General features: G+C 31.6%; 1 long non-coding RNA gene across 2 annotated transcripts in view; it reads left to right on the top strand.

Moving 5' to 3' along the window:
* Positions 1-2,242: 2,242 nt before the first annotated feature.
* The window catches only part of LOC111083588, a 16,761-nt gene continuing 11,771 nt past the window's right edge, over positions 2,243-7,232 (top strand). For both annotated transcript variants that reach the window (XR_002609120.1, XR_002609121.1), the window contains exons 1-2: positions 2,243-3,608; positions 6,072-6,308. This is a non-coding gene — a long non-coding RNA (uncharacterized LOC111083588). The remainder of the gene's footprint in view (positions 3,609-6,071; positions 6,309-7,232) is intronic.

Raw genomic sequence — 7,232 nt, 5'->3', positions numbered from 1 at the left:
GTGCCTGTGTGTGAAATCCAACTCTATATTTAACTATTCTGTACATACTAGTCCAGGGCTAGTGTGGGTCTGCATATATGAAATGTGTGAAATCCAACTCTATATTTAACTATTCTGTACATACTAGTCCAGGGCTAGTGTGGGTCTGCATATATGAAATGTGTGAAATCCAACTCTATATTTAACTCTTCAATTTCAGAAATGCTAACTATTATTTTTCTTTCATATTTTTATAATCTACTGTGACTGAACTATTTGTAAGATTGATAGTCTGTTGATTGATAGGCTAATCTACCATAAACATTATATACAAACACATATGAATGACTCAATTACCAAATTGTAAATTAAAGTGTTTAATTTTCATACTTATAACACCTTCTAATATGTGTTTTTCACTGAGATTAGAATAGGTATGTTTTTAATGCAAAGGTTTATTGATATAACAGATGTGTTTGTGTGAGACAACTTGAATTCTGCATGTTTTCTTCCCCTTGACATGACAGTGTTTTTCATTATTTCATTGTATATATAGTCTGGACAACATATACAGAGATTTCAAGTTTTTATGTATTCTGGATTAAATCATTATTTTTGGTATATTACGAAGGCCAGGCTATTATCACATGCCCACACACATTCTATGTCTGCTTCACACATATTGTAGTAAATCATATAATTTTTAGTACTGTTGATGAAGTCACTGTAATGAACACACACACACACACACACACACACACACTGGGAAATACACGTACTAGATGTAGTGAAAGAATTAATATTTTTAGGGTTCAGCTATACATGTAAAACACTCGTATACCTAAGTTCATTAAAAGTTGACCAAAGTCCTATTTTTCATGTTATGATAATGTCAAGGTCATGAAAAGCTGATCATTACTGCTAGTAGATGAAGAATTGTTTGTGATAATCATTATCACTTTTCTCCATATATATCAGGACAATTCATATCCCTTGTCATACATCTTCCCTCAAATTCATTTTCTCTCATGTCCTTCCTTTCCAATGTTTTTTATATAATTTCTTGCTTATATGGATGACTTCAATAGTTTAGAATCACTGTAACAGAACAATAAAAAAATTTATATGGATACAGGTTTCTGTATTTTAATGCCTTCTTTACTCCAGCTTAGTTAAAATTTTAGTCCAAAGTTGGTCTGTAGAGGTCACACAAAAGTATCAAAACTTGTATCCTTATAGATTTGTTGTTCTATAATATTAGATCTAAACTATAGATTACATGATATTGTGTATTTACCAACTATTAGAAGGGACTTCAATATCAGATAGATTGGTTTTTAGCATCACACTTTAAATGTTAAGCACTAATTTTCTAGATTTGATATAATATTTCCAAGTGCAACCAATGTTTGGAGCTGCCTTTGTAATGTTTTGGTTGTATTACAGTTAGGATACTACCATATTCACAGGAATGCAGAGATTAGATTTTAGAAAGATATCTGATTTAAAAAAAAAAAGAAAAAATAAAGATTCAGAAATTTTTTCACTTTAACACCAAATAAAGGAGGGAGACTTGACTTACATTTTTGAGATTTTTAGAAACTTTGGTAATCTATTTGGGGTGTGAGGTGAAAATGTGTGAAATATCAACTATGAATATTAATGGCAATAAGTGTAAGCTTTGGAAGTCCAGTTTCAGGTTTCCCCATAGTAAACTGTCAATTTGTTATGTTTTTTTATTGAAATTTTTGCTGTTAGTTTAAATTGTTTTAATTTTTTTATTGGACATGTAAAAGAATACGAAGAGCTGTAATTTGTTTTCAATTCTTTTGTTTGGTTTATGGATATGAAGTTGTTTAGTACAACAAATAAGAAACATATACAAAAGGATATCCATAAACCAAACATATACTAAAGTGAAAAAGTTATGTTTTGAAGTTGTTTAGTACAACAAATAACGAACATATACAAAAGGATATCCATAAACCAAACATATACTAAAGGAAAACATAACTTTTTCACTAAATGTAGTTTATTCAACTCTACCAGTTATTTAGGTAACGAAATGTGGCAGATTAAAAAAGATTTCTATAAATAGATTTTAATAGACTTATGTGGGTTCCATAGAACTTGGTATTATTTGTTAATGAAGAAAAAATAGGCTTTGTTCTAAGAGTTTAAAAAAAACAATATAATTATTGACTTTTGTTTTATACATACATATCTGTTGGATTTACTTTTTAGAAAATATGACATCTAGAGTGAGTTCCCAGAAATTAATTTTAAATGTTTAGCCAACAAAAGCCACAAAAAGAATTTATTTCAGTAAAGTAGGAAATATTTGACATAATTAAGTTCTACACCAAAAAACATTGGATTAGAATATCCTTTGAATTTTAGTATATGTTTTTTTGGCATTTCATGAAAATTAGAGTTACTGTCCTAGGTTGTGCTAATTGTTATTTCATCTTTTATTCTTAGAATTTGGTGGTTATCTATCTTGTCATGGACTGATGATGGGTTGTACTAAATATGAGCATCCAGTGTGAAATGTACATAGTATATTGTAAGTTATGTTGTAAGGATATCTGTTTCAATCAGGTAAGTAAACTGCTTGGACTGTAACAATATTTCAGTATCTCACAAATGAAAATACTGAGCCAACACACAAAAGATCACAGATTCGAAGCTTGCTCGTGACCCAATTTTGTTCAGTCTATCCAGCTGTGAAACGGATACCAGCTAATAATTGGAGTTAACTTGTGATGGACTGGCATCTCATCTATAGGGTGTGTGTAACCATTCTCGTGAAACGGATACCAGCTAATAGTTGGAGTTAACTTGTGATGGACTGGCATCTCATCTATAGGGTGTGTGTAACCATTCTCATGAAACGGATACCAGCTAATAGTTGGAGTTAACTTGTAATGGATCTATAGGGTGTGTGTAACCATTCTCATCAGCTCTACCACTTGAAACTAGAGTTAAGCACTGATCCTATGTCCATTTCAAGACTAACTTACTTTTACCTCTGGAGTTTTTTATATCACTTTACAGTAACTTATGTTAATTTAGGTATAAGAATAATGTTAGGACATTGCACCAAATTAACTTAGGCTACTGTATGGTGACTTAAAAGGACTCAAAAACCCTATAGGTATAATATACACATCACCATTATAAGAGGCTTAATTGTATTTCTTTAGTTTTTTACCCAAGCTGTGGTGATGAGCCTTGAATAGGAAAAACTGCAGTCCACAGCAGAGGGTATGGCCAATCAGAGAATGCATTAGGCCTTTATGTCACAGATTCACTTTTCAGTTTTAGCTTTGGTGAAAAAGAAAAGAAATCTGTGACACACACACACACACACATATTTATATATATATATATGTAATGAAATAAATAGCTTCAATACTATTATTTTCATTAATTGTTAATAGGTGATTTTAAAATCATCACTATTGATTGAAATGAAACCACCCTAAATTTTTACTATATGTTACTCCCAACCTATACCCTAAGTGTTTTCATTTCATTTTTACTTTAGGAATTAGAAGAACATTTAAGGGTAACTGCCTTCCCACAACTGGTTGCAGACAGTGGAAGGCAGTAAGAGTCGAGACATTGTAAGTGTAAGCACTCAACTCCTTATCCTTTATTGATTTTCCATGATTACTGGCTAGTTTAACATCAGCGTATAGATTTTGTCTGGTAGATGGGTGCTATTACCACAGACAGTATCCATTATGACTTTAAGGTGATGACTAGGAGTTACAATGAATTTTGCAAAGAACTTCTTAATGCTAATTTTATATATACATATATAATGTGTTAAATTAAAATACCCCTATTGTCTGTGTATGTAATACTATTGTTTTCTTTGTATGTACTTACAAATTACACAACTAAAGCAATGACTATGGACATACAGTAATGTTTGATTTAATATGTGTATCCCGAGGAACATTTTCCTGTAGATTAGTTATAATTAAGCATGCAAACAGGAAATTAAAAGATAAATGTGTATGGAAATAATTCCAAAGATGTGTTTTGTTGGTCCTAGGATGATTAGTTGTTACATGAAAAATTATATTACTTTGGAGTTAATGTTGATTATAAATGTAAGTATAAATTGAAAGATAAATGTGTATGGAAATAATTCCAAAGATGTGTTTTGTTGGTCCTAGGATGATTAGTTGTTACATGAAAAATTATATTACTTTGGAGTTAATGTTGATTATAAATGTAAGTATAAATTAAAAGATAAATGTGTATGGAAATAATTCCAAAGATGTGTTTTGTTGGTCCTAGGATGATTAGTTGTTACATGTTTTTAGAAAAATTATATTACTTTGGAGTTAATGTTGATTATAAATGTAAGTATAAATTGAAAACTTAAATATGTACAATAAAAACATGATTCAGAGTAATGCTACGATTCATATCAGGAACATAAAAAAAAGGCTGTTATTATGTACTAATTTTTCTGATTAAAAGTCCTAAAATAATTGACTGCAAGTACAATGTTAGGTTTTAGGTCAGTAGATAGGTAAACATAGGTTCAGCCAAGCTAGAAAGCTTTTTTTTTGTTTCTATATAATTTAAATACTTAAATTTAGCAAATGTATTACGGATTATGAAATTAGTAATCAGCGTTATGAGTTTATTTCTCACCTGCAAATAAAATCCATGTATTAAAAAATAACTTGTATATGATATTAAGATAGTGTGTATGTTCATAACATGAAACAGAACTATCTCTTTTAAGTAATGCTAAGTTGTGTTTAATGTTTTTAAGAACTTGTAAGTTAACTAAGAACATGTAAAGGTTGACACTGCAGCATATGCTGCTCATCATTTGAAATAATATGAAAATATAGAGAACCTGCATATTATTAATGAAGATACGGTGTCAAGTAGATGTCTGTGACTGTACAACAACACTTACTAAAGACATTTTTTGATTGGTCATTATGCAGTTGAACATGGAATCACCAGAACTTTTCTTGAACATGTGTGGTTGAGAGAGTGCCTCATGGCTTGTTTTAAGCTACTTCTGTACAACAGATATGTTGATGATACATTCCAAATAACAACTGTGTTAATTTTTTTAACCATTTAAACTCACAACACCCCAGTATACAGTTTACAGTTGAAATAGAACAACAATAACAAAAAACTCCCCGATCTTTCTTGACATTCTTCTTACCTGTAACCCTAACAATTTCTCAACCTCTTTGTACCGAAAGAAAACATTTACTAGTCTGTTCACTCAGTTCAACGGCTGTATTCCAAGTTACTACAAATTGAATCTTATTTATTGTTATTTGTTTTAACTATTTTAACATTCATTTGTAAAATTCTTTCATAAAAGATACTTTAATGTTAGATAGATTTCCTCTACACATTTTGGACACAATCATTTTCAATTTTCTAATCAATAAATTTCAACCTAACTATAAGTCTCTCTCAGTTTATATATGTGTTTTTCACCTGTGCACACCTTACCTTGATAGACAAAACTTCCTACTTAAAAAACAAATTAACAAACTTGTTTGAAAATTTTACCCTCAAGTCCAACTGATATATTTCCAACAGAATGTCCATCTTCCAACAGCTATGAGTTCTTGGGACATATATATACACACACAGACTGCATTGATGACATTGTTCACTATTTTGCTGTACATTATTATTATGGGAGTGTCCTTGAAGACTGGTAGTCCTTGTAACTCTGTCACAAACTGAATATTAATCACAACATCAATTTAAACCAGTTTAACATCTTAGCCACTGTTAAAACAGATCACCAACCTCTCATGAAAGAGAGTATTTTAATTAATAAAAATTGCCCTATTCTTAACAACAACCTGATCTCCCTACCACTAAAATTATTTTAACTCACCCTGCTGGGCTATATATTAGTTCTGACCACTTAAATTCCTTCTTTCATCCTACTCACTTCTCATAAGCTTAATGTTTCAACTTGTATATCTAGTTAATTAAAACGTTGTTATGTGTGTGTGTGTGTGTGTGTATATATATATCATCATCATCATATTATACTCTTCTTTTTTTTTATTATGTAGAACACGATGAAGTTGGATGAAGTAAAACCCAAAGTGTTTGTATAAATAAAAGTTATTCGACACAGTCATCTTTAATTTTAAACTGTGTTTTCCTCTCAGTGAATCAATCACTAGAAGCAGTAGTATATTTTACAAGAATCTTGAAGAAAGAAAATCGAGGAAACCGTTTCAAGAGATTCCATAAGCTTGACTATAAGTCATTTGTAAAGTTTGTTACATCTGTCTGGCACTGTGAAGGTGCATTTTATATATATATATATGTAGATTTTCATCATCCATTAGTGGAAGCTACTTGATCATTAAAGTGAATTAAATAACATAAATGTGTTTTTTGATAGATAATTTAGGCAGAGTGTTCATATTGAAGTGACTGTGTAATATGTGGGAGCTACCCATTAAAAAAAACACTTGTAGAAATATATTGGTGTCTATACAATCTACTTATGCACCCCAAGTGTAGAAGATGTCATTTCAAAAAGTTTCTGTGCACTGGACCTGAGTCTTCGTGACTTCTGGTACTCATTGTCTATTTTCGACCTGACAGCCAATGTTCCATGCTTGTCAGTTCCTCATCCTCCAGCCTTATTGGCTGATTCTTTCAGCCAGGACTGACCTTCCCTTTTTCTATATGCCTATCCTCTTTCTTGTCTTCTACTTTAGGTTCTCACTTTGATACTCGTCTTGTCGGGCTTTGTTGGTGAGGCCTCTGGCAGTTCAGCCCTGCTTTACACTGGTCCTTCATTTAGCATCTGGCCCCCTTCTTCTTCTGCCTTATTCCTGCTCTCTTCCTCCTACAACATCTCTCTCTCACAGGAGTGTGGTCCTTTCATTTTCATATGTCAGGTTTATTTGCTCCATTCCCTGCAAGGTTGAGATCTACAGTCATATGTCCTTTTTTTTTCTGGTTCCATTCCTGTCATGTCTATCTATCATTTGTGTTGGGATTTTCAACATTGGTCCATCTGCCTCTACCTTCCTCTGGGACATCCTAATGTGACTCACATTTCAGCCCTTTCCACTTAGTTGTTTGACCATAGATTGCCAGTTTTCCACTTAGTTGTTTGACCACAGATTTCCAGTTTTCCACTTATTTGTTTGACCACAGATTGCCAGTTTTCCACTTATTTGTTTGACCACAGATTGCCAGTTTTCCACTTATTT

The sequence above is a fragment of the Limulus polyphemus genome, unplaced genomic scaffold (assembly GCF_000517525.1).
Source record: "Limulus polyphemus unplaced genomic scaffold, Limulus_polyphemus-2.1.2 Scaffold10195, whole genome shotgun sequence".
In the NCBI taxonomy this organism is placed as follows: Eukaryota; Metazoa; Arthropoda; class Merostomata; order Xiphosura; family Limulidae; genus Limulus; species Limulus polyphemus.
Note: the sequence above shows the minus strand (reverse complement) of the source record. Positions and strands in the feature narration are given on the sequence as shown.